The 13,653-nt window shown below is 48.9% G+C and overlaps 1 non-coding gene across 1 annotated transcript; it reads right to left on the bottom strand.

The window, feature by feature from the left end:
* Window positions 1–3,985: 3,985 nt before the first annotated feature.
* Window positions 3,986–4,059, bottom strand: TRNAT-AGU. The gene has a single exon. It is a non-coding gene; the product is annotated as a tRNA-Thr (tRNA).
* Window positions 4,060–13,653: the final 9,594 nt, after the last annotated feature.

Below are 13,653 nucleotides of genomic sequence, written 5' to 3'. Positions count from 1 at the left end.
TCCTCGTCCTCCAGTAGTGGGCCCTGTCTGGCCACATTTGTACCTGGCCTCTGCTGTTGCAAAAAGCCTCCCTCTGAGTCACTTCTAAGAGACTGCCCTGAAAGTGCTAAAAATGACCCCTCTTCCTCCTCCTCCTCCTCCTGGGCCACCTCCTCTTCCATCATCGCCCTAAGTGTTTTCTCAAGGAGACATAGAAGTGGTATTGTAACGCTGATAACGGCGTCATCGCCACTGGCCATGTTGGTGGAGTACTCGAAACAGCGCAACAGGGCACACAGGTCTCGCAGGGAGGCCCAGTCATTGGTGGTGAAGTGGTGCTGTTCCGCAGTGCGACTGACCCGTGCGTGCTGCAGCTGAAACTCCACTATGGCCTGCTGCTGCTCGCACAGTCTGTCCAGCATGTGCAAGGTGGAGTTCCACCTGGTGGGCACGTCGCATATGAGGCGGTGAGCGGGATGGCCGAAGTTACGCTGTAGCGCAGACAGGCGAGCAGCGGCAGGATGTGAACGCCGGAAGCGCGCACAGACGGCCCGCACTTTATGCAGCAGCTCTGACATGTCGGGGTAGTTGTGAATGAACTTCTGCACCACCAAATTCAGCACATGCGCCAGGCAAGGGATGTGCGTCAAACCGGCTAGTCCCAGAGCTGCAACGAGATTTCGCCCATTATCGCACACCACCAGGCCGGGCTTGAGGCTCACCGGCAGCAACCACTCGTCGGTCTGTTGTTCTATACCCCGCTACAACTCCTGTGCGGTGTGGGGCCTGTCCCCCAAACATATGAGTTTCAGAATGGCCTGCTGACGTTTACCCCGGGCTGTGCTGAAGTTGGTGGTGAAGGTGTGTGGCTGACTGGATGAGCAGGTGGAAGAAGAGGAGGAGGAAGCTGAGTAGGAGGAGGAGGAGACAGGAGGCAAAGAATGTTGCCCTGCGATCCTTGGCGGCGGAAGGACGTGCGCCAAACAGCTCTTTTGCCTGGGGCCCAGCCGCCACTACATTTACCCAGTGTGCAGTTAGGGAGATATAGCGTCCCTGGCCGTGCTTACTGGTCCACGTATCTGTGGTTAGGTGGACCTTGCAACAGATGGCGTTGCACAGTGCACACTTGATTTTATCGGATACTTGGTTGTGCAGGGAAGGCACGGCTTTCTTGGAGAAGTAGTGCCGGCTGGGAACAACATACTGTGGGACAGCAAGCGACATGAGCTGTTTGAAGCTGTCTGTGTCCACCAGCCTAAATGACAGCATTTCATAGACCAGTAGTTTAGAAATGCTGGCATTCAGGGCCAGGGATCGAGGGTGGCTAGGTGGGAATTTACGCTTTCTCTCAAATATTTGTGAGATGGAGAGCTGAACGCTGCCGTGTGACATGGTTGAGATGCTTGGTGACGCAGGTGGTGGTGTTGGTGGTACATCCCATGTTTGCTGGGCGGCAGGTGCCAACGTTCCTCCAGAGGCGGAGGAAGAGGCCGAGGCGGCAGCAACAGAAGAGGCCGAGGCGGCAGCAGCAGAAGAGGTAGCAGGGGGAGCCTGACTGACTTCCTTGTTTTTAAGGTGTTTACTCCACTGCAGTTCACGCTTTGCATGCAGGTGCCTGGTCATGCAGGTTGTGCTAAGGTTCAGAACGTTAATGCCTCGCTTCAGGCTCTGATGGCACAGCGTGCAAACCACTCGGGTCTTGTCATCAGCACATTGTTTGAAGAAGTGCCATGCCAGGGAACTCCTTGAAGCTGCCATTGGGGTGCTCGGTCACAGATGGCGGCGGTCAGTAGCAGGCGGAGTCTCTTGGCGGCGGGTGTTCTGCTTTTGCCCACTGTTCCCTCTTTTGCTACGCTGTTGGCTCGGTCTCACCACTGCCTCTTCCTCCGAACTGTGAAAGTCAGTGGCACGACCTTCATTCCATGTGGGGTCTAGGACCTCATCGTCCCCTGCATCGTCTTCCACCCAGTCTTGATCCCTGACCTCCTGTTCATTCTGCACACTGCAGAAAGACGCAGCAGTTGGCACCTGTGTTTCGTCATCATCAGAGACGTGCTGAGGTGGTATTCCCATGTCCTCATCATCAGGAAACATAAGTGGTTGTGCGTTAGTGCATTCTATCTCTTCCACCCCTGGGGAAGGGCTAGGTGGATGCCCTTGGGAAACCCTGCCAGCAGAGTCTTCAAACAGCATAAGAGACTGCTGCATAACTTGAGGCTCAGACAGTTTCCCTGATATGCATGGGGGTGATGTGACAGACTGATGGGCTTGGTTTTCATGCGCCATCTGTGCGCTTTCTGCAGAAGACTGGGTGGGAGATAATGTGAACGTGCTGGATCCACTGTCGGCCACCCAATTGACTAATGCCTGTACCTGCTCAGGCCTTACCATCCTTAGAACGGCATTGGGCCCCACCAAATATGGCTGTAAATTCTGCTGGCTACTGGGACCTGAGGTAGTTGGTTCACTAGGACGTGTGGCTGTGGCAGAACGGCCACGTCCGCGTCCCTTACTAGATGTTTTCCTTATTGTTACCGTTCACCACAATAAGAAAAATATTATTTGGCCCAATGTATTGAATTCAAATTCAGGCCTTTTTTTACAGACACCTAACACTATCTGGCTATCTATTTAGGTACCGTATTACACTAATACAGGCACAGCAGTAATGACAGATTTAGCTGAATATAAATTTGAGGCCTATTATTTAGGCGCTGGGTGACAGGTATACGTTTACGGACAGAATTAGACTTGGATATGCACAGTAGCGTGTGTGTGAAGTTATTGAGAATGACCCTATCAGCACCTTGAATCTAATATACCCTTTTAGGGATAGATTTAAAGTAGGCCTGATACAGCAGAAACCACTAATTTAGGAAATTGCTAGGTTGGGAATTGTATTTCAAACCAGAACAAAAACTGTGCTTTTACGGACACAAAATAACTTGACCAGCTACAGCAATAGCCACAGATTTAGCTGAATATAAATTTGAGGCCTATTATTTAGGCGCTGAGTGACAGGTATACGTTTACGGACAGAATTAGACTTGGATATGCACAGTAGCGTGTGTGTGAAGTTATTGAGAATGACCCTATCAGCACCTTGAATCTAATATACCCTTTTATGGATAGATTTAAATAACCACACTATTGATGGTTAAATGGACTTGGTGGCAGCTTGCCCCTGATGTAGGATATAGCCAAAAAATAACCACACTATTGATGGTTAAATGGGCTTGGTGACAGCTTGCCCCTGATGTAGGATATAGCAAAAAATAACCACACTATTGATGGTTAAATGGACTTGGTGGCAGCTTGTGCTGGCGCACCACAAGCCACAAAATGGCCGCCGATCACCCCAGAAAAAAGTGATTGAAAAACGCTCTGGGCAGCCTAAAAACAGTGAGCAATTGAATAGCAGCAGTTCAATGATCCACAGCTGTAGATCGATCACTGTCTTAAGTGTTTTGGTGGAGTTAATCACTGCCTAATCTCGCCATAACAACAGTCGCAGCTGCAACATGTCCCTACACTAAGCACAGCAGAGTGACGTGCAGCGCTACGTGACCCAAGCTTATATAGAGGCTGGGTCACATGCTGCACTGGCCAATCACAGCCATGCCAATAGTAGGCATCGCTGTGATGGCCTCTTGGGGCAAGTAGTATGACGCTTGTTGATTGGCTGCTTTGCAGCATTTCAAAAAGCGCCAAGAAAGCGCCGAACCCCGAACCCGAACCCGGACTTTTGTTCGGGTTCGGGTCGTGTCACGGACACCCCAAAATTCGGTACGAACCCGAACTATACAGTTTGGGTTCGCTCATCCCTATTCCTGATCTATCAGAGTTGAATCACAAAATCCTAAATTAACAAACATGTGAAGTGTGATGACAGGTCCTCTTTAAATCTGTGTGTGTGAACTGTCTGTTGAGAGCAACTGTTCAGAAAGGAAAATCCGAGGTCAAAATCTAGTGGCTTGATAATTTTTTTTTAAAGACCCGAATGAAAAGGCACTGCTGAGATTCGAACTCAAGATCTCCTGTTTACTAGACAGGCACTTTAACCAGCTAAGCCACAACGCCACACCACTGACAGCCTGGAAGGCCACCAAAATTGGGAAATATTCAACTGCACTTTTGGCCTGATGGTTAACACATTTTCCAGCGAAATAAGTAACACTCAACTGATTTCAGTGCGTTCTGCATGGAAAAGCAGAGGGTAAGCCTCATTGAAAGACGGAAGGGCTAAACATTTGCGCGCATCAACAGGAATTAAAACTACACCATGCCCTTGTCAAAAATCCAAGAGTCAGCTTGGATTTATGCTACATATACAACTGTATTGCTCTCCTCTGGGTGGCGATAAAGTTGAATACTTTGGTGAATAACGGGATCCAATGACTCCCGTGCCCTGCCATTCAGTTTCATAGGCCATAGGCCACTGCAGTTAAGTATTAGAGATGTCGCGAACATAAAATTTCCCATTCGCGAACGGCGAACGCAAATTTTCTCAAATGTTCGCGAACGGGCTAACTGGGTGAACCGCCATAGACTTCAATAGGCAAACAAATTTTAAAACCCACAGGGACTCTTTCTGGCCACAATAGTGATGGAAAAGTTGTTTCAAGGGGACTAACACCTGGACTCTGGCATGCCGGAGGGGGATCCATGGCAAAACTCCCATGGAAAATTACATAGTTGACGCAGAGTCTGATTTTAATCCATAAACGGCATAAATCACCTAACATTCCTAAATTGTTTGAAATAACGTGCTTTAAAACATCAGGTATGATGTTGTATCGATCAGGTAGTGTAAGGGTTATGCCCGCTTCACAGTGACAGACCAAACTATGACAGACCAAACTCCCTGTTTAACGCACCGCAAACAACCGCAAACAGTCCATTTTCACAACCGCAAACTCCCCATTTTCACAAGGTTGGATACCAAGCTAGCCATGTCCCGTTCCTTGTCCTCACTGATGTCATTGAAGGTCTCTTCCTCCACCCAGCTACGTACAACACCAAGGGTCCCCGAAAGGTGACAACAAGCCCCCTGGGACACCTGCTGTGTTTGGTCTTCCACCTCCTCAAAGCCACCTTCCTCCTCTGACTCCTCTTCTTCAGACTCCTCTCTCTGCGTTGTCTCTCTTTGCGTTATTATAAGGTGTGTTAAGTAGTACTATTCCTATCAGTTTAATCCCTGTTACTTCCACTAGTATTATTATTATTATTATTATTATTATAAGGTGTGTTAAGTAGTACTATTCCTATCAGTTTAATCCCTGTTACATCCCCTATCAGGGGACGTGTATATGGAATCGATTTTAGGAACCGGGAGATGGGAAAAGATGCTTGGTCGGTCCTCCTACTTCAAATTTGGGGCACTGCGCGTGCAATCTAATGTGCCACCAGATAGAAGTGGTGTGTTAAGTAGTACTATTCTTATCAGTTTAATCCCTGTTACATCCCCTATCAGGGTACGTGTATATGCCATCGATTTTAGGAACCGGGAGATAGAAAAAGATGCTTGGTCGGTCCTCCTACTTCCAATTTGGGGCACTGCGCGTGCAATCTAATGTGCCACCAGATAGGAGTGGTGTGTTAAGTAGTACTATTCTTATCAGTTTAATCCCTGTTACGTCCCCTATTAGGGGACGTGTATATGGGATCGATTTTAGGAACCGGGAGATGGAAAAAGATGCTTGTTCGGTCCTCCTACTTCAAATTTGGGGCACTGAGCGTGCAATCTAATGTGCCACCAGATAGGAGTGGTGTGTTAAGTAGTACTATTCTTATCAGTTTAATCCCTGTTACGTCCCCTATTAGGGGACGTGTATATGGCATCGATTTTAGGAACCGGGAGATGGAAAAAGATGCTTGGTCGGTCCTCCTGCTTCAAATTTGGAGCACTGCGCGTGCAATCTAAAGTGCCACCAGATATGAGTGGTGTGTTAAGTAGTACTATTCTTATCAGTTTAATCCCTGTTACGTCCCCTATCAGGGGACGTGTATGGAATAGATTTTAGACAACCGCAAAGAGTTGTCAATAGTTGACACACTCATGACATAAATTTTATACCTCTATACGTCAATCTTGCTCGTGCGCACGTTTGGGAGATTGCAGGCGATGGGGGTTTTTCAAAGCCTATGGTCGTGCTGAGGTAGTTCAGTGACAGTTAAGTGACCCATAAAACAATGATTCTGCAGTGTGGGCCCATTGTTGGCCTAGTAGGCTTTAATGATCACCTTAGATAATCACAAAGAAAATTTATGTTTTTCCTATGCAAAATTATCCAGCCGATCGCTTTTGGTCTGTTCACAATGAAGCAACGACCTTATCATCTGGGGTGTGCCAACATTGCCATTGCCAACACACTCATAGAGGTGGTCGCTTCATTGTGATACGCAAGCCCCTTCACCACAACAAGGTAACGATCAAGAAGGGGAATTGACACATGTATGTGGCTTTTTTTTTTTTGGTTTTTGAAGCCACAGTGCAGCACCAGAGGCCAGCAAAATTAGGCATGTACACATGCCTGAAAAATTAGGTATTGTTGCAGCCGCAAGAAAAATTTATGTTTGTTTCCCAGGCAGAAAGTGCCCTAAAACATTGCGGCTGGAACCCTAGATGGTGGCGGATAAGTCACGTAAGTCATCCGGCATTCAGAGATAAAATACAGCAGTGTGTGGACCATTTTTAGCCCAAGGCAGCTTATCTCATCAGGCCTTTTTTAGTCGAATGTATCATCCACTGTCAGTCCCTTCGGGATCCATCCCTCATTCATCTTAATAAAGGTGAGGTAATCTAGACTTTTTTGACCTAGGCGACTTCTCTTCTCAGTGAGAATAACTCCTGCTGCGCTGAAGGTCCTTTCTGACAGGACACTTGAAGCGGGGCAGGCCAGAAGTTCTATCGCAAATTGGGATAGCTCAGGCCACAGGTCAAGCCTGCACACCCAGTAGTCAAGGGGTTCATCGCTCCTCAGAGTGTCGATATCTGCAGTTAAGGCGAGGTAGTCTGCTACCTGTAGGTCGAGTCGCTCTCTGAGGGTGGACCCCGAAGGGCTGTGGCGATGCGTAGGACTTAAAAAGCTCTGCATGTCCTCCATCAACAACATGTCTGTAAAGCGTCCTGTCCTTGCCGGCGTGGTCGTGTTAGGAGGATTACTTTCACCTCTTCCCCTGTTAGATTCCCGTTGTGCTGTGACATCACCCTTATACGCTGTGTAAAGCATACTTTTTAATTTATTTTGGAACTGCTGCATCCTTTCCGACTTGCGGTAATTCGGTAACATTTCAGGCACTTTCTGCTTATACCCGGGGTCTAGTAGCGTGGACACCCAGTACAGGTCGTTCTCCTTCAGCCTTTTTATACAAGGGTCCCTCAACAGGCACGACAGCATGAAAGACCCCATTTGCACAAGGTTGGATGCCGAGCTACTCATGTCCTATTCCTCATCCTCAGTGATCTCACTGAACAGTGGCGTAACTACCGGGGAAGCAGCTGCTTCGGGGCCCGGGCTGCCAAGGTGGTCCGGCGTCGGGCAGCGTGTGTGACAGTTTATATTCAAGTTCTATCGATGTCTTACTGTTCAGGGCCCCTTCACAGCAGCTGACCAGGCCCCCTCGCTAATATGATCTAATCTTTCTTGTCTCCTAAAGTCTTCTGATGTGTCTGGGATTCGAACCCACAACCTCCAAAATCTGAGTGTATCAGAGGCAAAGCATTAACCCTCACAACCATAAAAGCTGCATTACAACTGACTGAAAAAAAATTAGACTTCTACTGTTATAGCTGGCTAAGTGTACAGCTATACACATGACAGCTGCCCCAACACACCCAGCACTGCTATATCTCTATATGACAGCTATCCCAGCACACTCAGCTCTGCTATATCTCTATATATGAGCAGCTGTCATGTGTATAGATTTACACTTAGCCAGCTATAACAGTAGAAGTCTCAAGTTTTTTCAGTCAGCAGCAAGGTGTCTCCTATGGTCTAGTGGTTAGATGCTTTGCCTCTGATACAGAAGGTCTTATCCCAGCAGAAACCTTTTCTGAAATATAAGCACTGACTCCATATATGGACATACAGGGCCGGACACAGGAAAAGGCTGCATCGCATCGCTGACATGGAGGTAAGTAGAAGTGTTTATATATTTTTTTTTAATACCCGACTGTTACTGCCATGGGGGGAGCGGGGGGGGGGGGCACTTGATACTGGCACATGGTGGGGGGGGGAAGAGAGGCACCTGATACTGGCACATGGGGGGGGGGAGAGGGGTTGGCACCTGATACTGGCACCTGATACTGGCACCTGGGGGGGAGGGGGGGTTGGCACCTGATACTGGCACATGGGGGGGGGGGAGAGAGGCACCTGATACTGGCACATGGGGGGGGGAGAGAGGCACCTGATACTGGCACCTGGGGGGGGAGGGGGGGTTGGCACCTGATACTGGCACATGGGGGGGGGTGCACCTGATGCTGGCACATGGGGGGAGGCACCTGATACTGGCACCTGGGGGGTCAGGGGGGGTTGGCACCTGATACTGGCACATGGGGGGGAGAGAGGCATCTGATACTGGCACATGGGGGGGAGAGGGGTTGGCACCTGATACTGGCACCTGGGGGGGAGGGGGGGTTGGCACCTGATACTGGCACATGGGGGGAGGAGAGAGGCACTTGATACTGGCATTTGATGGGGGGGCATTATGGGGGACACTAGGCCGGCAGCCTATCAGAGGCCGGACACTGAGGGGCATCTACTGGGGCACTATATATAGGCCATTTTATACTGGTACATTATGGGGGGCACTAGCAGGAAGGGGGGAGAGGAGCACTATGGAGGCATTTACTGGGGGCACTATATAGGGGTATTTTATACTGGGACATTATGGGGGCACTGTGGGGACATTAGCTCAACTGGGGGCATTACAAGGGGGTATTTTTGCACTGTCACATTATAAGGAGAATTATTACTACTGGGGGGGGGGGGGGGCATTATGGTGGGCTTTATTACTCCCCCATGGTATGACCCCCTAGTAGCAGCACCAGCCTCTCCCTGCTCTGCTATCCCTCTGCCCCTTCTCCAAATCCTTATTATGAAATCTTTCTCATTAGGATAAAGCACAACATCAGCTCCACGAGCCCCCGGCCAAAGTGTGGAAGTGGCGTCCGAGATCCCCAAGGGTCAAGTAACTGTAAGTTTTCATGTGAAATATGTTTGTTATACACATATAGCATCCACTGTGCCACACAATATACAGTATACCGCTACACTGTGCCAAAGGAGTGGGGTTTACACAGGAGGAGGAAGGTGCGAAGCGCGCTGGGAGGGGGGCCCTTACAAATATTTGCTGTGGGGCCCAGTCACTTCTAGTTACGCCCCTGTCACTGAAGGTATGTTCTTCCCCCCAGCCACGTACAACACCACGGGTACCAGATAGGTGACAACGAGCACCCTGGGATGCCTGTTGTGGTTGGTCTTCCTCCTCCTCCTCAAAGCCACATTCATCCTCTGACTACTCTTCCTCACAATCCTCTTCCAGCGTTGCCGCAGGTCCAGCAAGCGATGCTGATAAGGCTGTTTCTGGTGGTGATGGTGACCACAACTCTTCCTCTTCCTCATCTACGGCCTGATCCAGCACTCTTTGCAGGGCACGCTCCAGGAAGAAAACAAATGGTATGATGTCGCTGATGGTGCCTTCGGTGCGACTGACTAGGTTTGTCACCTCCTCAAAAGGACGCATGAGCCTACAGGCATTGCGCATGAGCGTCCAGTAATGTGGCAAAAAAATTCCCAGCTCCGCAGAGGCTGTCCTAGCACCCCGGTCATACAAATACTCGTTGACGGCTTTTTCTTGTTGGAGCAGGCGGTTGAACATTAGGAGTGTTGAATTCCAACGTGTCGGGCTGTCGCAAATCAAGCGCCTCACTGGCATGTTGTTTCGCCGCTGGATATCTGAAAAGTGCGCCATGGCCGTGTAGGAACGCCTGAAATGGCCACACACCTTCCTGGCCTGCTTCAGGACGTCCTGTAAGCCTGGGTACTTATGCACAAAGCGTTGTACGATCAGATTACACACATGTGCCATGCACGGCACATGTGTCAACTTGCCCAAATTCAATGCCGCCAACAAATTGCTTCCGTTGTCACACACCACTTTGCCGATCTCCAGTTGGTGCGGAGTCAGCCACTGATCCACCTGTGCGTTCAGGTCGGACAGGAGTCCTGGTCCGGTGTGACTCTCTGCTTTCAGGCAAGTCAACCCCAAGACGGCGTGACACTGCCGTATCCGGGATGTGGAATAGCCCCTGGGGAGCTGGGGGGGTGCAGTTGATGTGGAGCAAGATGCAGCAGCAGAAGAGGACTCAGCCGAGGAGGTTATGGAAGAGGATGGAGTAGGAGGAGTAGAGGAGGTGGCAGCAGGCCTGCCTGCAAGTTGTGGCGGTGTCACCAACTCCTCTGCAGAGCCACGCATTCCATGCTTGGCAGCCTTCAGCAGGTTTACCCAATGCGCAGTGTAGGTGATTTCCCTTCCCTGACTGTGCTTTGCAGACCAGGTATCAGTGGTCAGATGGACCCTTGCCCAACATTGTGTGCCAGACATGCCATTACTTCCTTTTGCACAATCGAGTACAGGTTGGGGATTGCCTTTTGTGCAAAGAAATTTCGGCCGGGTACCTTCCACTGCGGTGTCCAAATAGCTACAAATTTTTGAAACGCCTTAGACTCCACCAGCTTGTATGGTAAAAGCTGGTGGGCTAAGAGTTCAGACAAGCCAGCTGTCAGACGCCGGGCAAAGGGGAGACTTTGTGACATTGGCTTCTTACGCTCAAACATGTCCTTGACAAACACCTGACTGTGGGCAGATGAGCAGGAACTGCTCAAGGCGAGAGACGGAGTGGCGGATGGTTGAGAGGGGGCAAGGAGGACAGCAGTGGTTGACGTGGCTGAAGATGCTGGACCAGGAGGAGGATGGCGGCTTTGAGTTTGTGTGCTGCTTGTACTCATGTGTTGATCCCATAGGCGTTTGTGATGTGCGATCATGTGCCTTCGCAAAGCAGTTGTACCTAGGTGGGTGTTGGACTTCCCACGACTGAGTTTCTTTTGACACAGGTTGCAAATGGCATCGCTGTTGTCAGAGGCAGACACACAAAAAAAATGCCACACTGCTGAGCTCTGCAATGACGGCATTCTGGTGGTGGCAACAGCATGCGTTGATTGGCGTGCTGTCTGGCTGACCCCGGGTGCCGATGCATGCTGTCTGACTGTGCCACTAGCTCCTTGCGACGACCTCCCCCTGCTTCCAACTCATCTCCTCCTCCTCTCTGTCTCCCCATCTGAACTTTCCCCCTGTTCTTCTTCTCTTCTAGCGGGCACCCACGTGACATCCACAGACACATCGTCATCATCAACTGCTTCACTTGTATCTGACAACTCAGCAAAGGAAGCAGCAGCGGGTACAACATCATCATCATCACACCGTACGTCCATGTGTGTAATGCTGCCTGACTGAGACATATCCCTGTTATCTACATCCTCTGGCAATAATGGTTGCGCATCAATCATTTCTTCCAACTGATGTGTAAATAACTCCTCTGACAGATCAAGTGAAGCGGCTGTGGTGCTAGTGTTTGTGGTGGTGGCAGGTGGGCGAGTGGTAACTTGAGAGGTGCCCGAAGCTGAGCTGGAGGAGGATGGTGCGTCAAGGTTCCGATCGGAAGCTGTAGAAGATTGGGTGTCCTGTGTTAGCCAGTCAACTATGTCCTCAGAGTACAGTGGCCTCTGAACACTGGGCATTATTCTAGGGCCAAAGGGAATCACAGCACCACGACCACGACGGCCCCTGCGGGGGGGCCTGCCTCTGCCTATCATTTTTTTTTCGATTAGTGGTACTATGCGTACAAGCTACTGTGACATCAGATATGAGTGGCACTGTGCACTGGCAGAAGTTGGCAGAGCAGACGCTGTAGGCCTGACACACACTTGCAGTCAACTAACTGCTATTCAATCTATTACAGTCAAAATTTTATTTTATTTTTAAATGTACACTACTGTTACACCAGATATGAGTTGCACTGGTGTGACACTGTGCCCTGGCACGCCCTGAAATGCACACGCGTGAAGGCAACTGACTGCTATTATTTCACAGTCAAAATTGTATTTTTTTTTTAAAATGTACACTACTGTTACACCAGATATGAGTTGCACTGGTGTGACACTGTGCCCTGGCAGGCCCTGAAACGCACACGCGTGAAGGCAACTGACTGCTATTATTTCACAGTCAAATTTCTAGTTTTTTTTTTTATGTACTGGTGTGACACTGTGCCCTGGCAGGCCCTGAAACGCACACGCATGAAGGCAACTGACTGCTATTATTTCACAGTCAAAAAAGTTTTTTTTTTTAATGCAAGCTATTGTGACACCAGATATGAGTGGTGGCACTGGGCAAGTGGACACAGTATACTCTGTGAGCCTGACACACACGCTGGCAGGCAGGCAACTGCAATTAGATTACACAGGAAAAAAAAAAGCAGACTGATGTTCTAGCCCTAAAAAGGGCTTTTTGGGGTGCTGTCCTTACACAGTCAAAATTGTATTATTTTTTTTAAATGTACACTACTGTTACACCAGATATGAGTTGCACTGGTTTGACACTGTGCCCTAGCAGGCCCTGAAACGTACACGCGTGAAGGCAACTGACTGCTATTATTTCACAGTCAAAATTGTAGTTTTTTTTTTTATGTACACCACTGTTACACCAAATATGAGTTGCACTGGTGTCACACTGTGCACTGGCAGGCCCTGAAACACACACGCGTTAAGGCAACTGACTGCTATTATTTCACAGTCGAATTTCTAGTTTTTTTTTTATGTACACTACTGTTACACCAAATATGAGTTGCACTGGTGTCACACTGTGCACTGGCAGGCCCTGAAACACACACGCGTTAAGGCAACTGACTGCTATTATTTCACAGTCAAAAAATTATATATATTTTTTTAATGCAAGCTATTGTGACACCAGATATGAGTGGTGGCACTGGGCAAGTGGACACAGTATACGCTGTGAGCCTGACACACACGCTGGCAGGCAGGCAGCTGCAATTAGATTACACAGGAAAAAAAAAAAGCAGACTGATGTTCTAGCCCTAAAAAGGGCTTTTTGGGGTGCTGTCCTTACACAGTCAAAATTGTATTATTATTTTTAAATGTACACTACTGTTACACCAGATATGAGTTGCACTGGTGTGACACTGTGCCCTGGCAGGCCCTGAAACGCACACGGGTGAAGGCAACTGACTGCTATTATTTCACAGTCAAATTTCTAGTTTTTTTTTAAATGTACACTACTGTTACACCAGATATGAGTTGCACTGGTGTGACACTGTGCACTGGCAGGCCCTGAAACACACACGCGTTAAGGCAACTGACTGCTATTATTTCACAGTCAAAATTGTATATATTTTTTTTAATGTACACTACTGTTACACCAGATATGAGTTGCACTGGTGTGACACTGTGCCCTGGCAGGCCCTGAAACGCACACGCGTGAAGGCATCTGACTGCTATTATTTCACAGTCAAAATTTATTTATTTTTTTAAATATACACTACTGTTACACCAGATATGAGTTGCACTGGTGTGACACTGTGCCCTGGCAGGCCCTGAA

Source organism: Bufo bufo, chromosome 1 (assembly GCF_905171765.1).
Source record: "Bufo bufo chromosome 1, aBufBuf1.1, whole genome shotgun sequence".
Lineage (NCBI taxonomy): Eukaryota > Metazoa > Chordata > Amphibia > Anura > Bufonidae > Bufo > Bufo bufo.
Note: the sequence above shows the minus strand (reverse complement) of the source record. Positions and strands in the feature narration are given on the sequence as shown.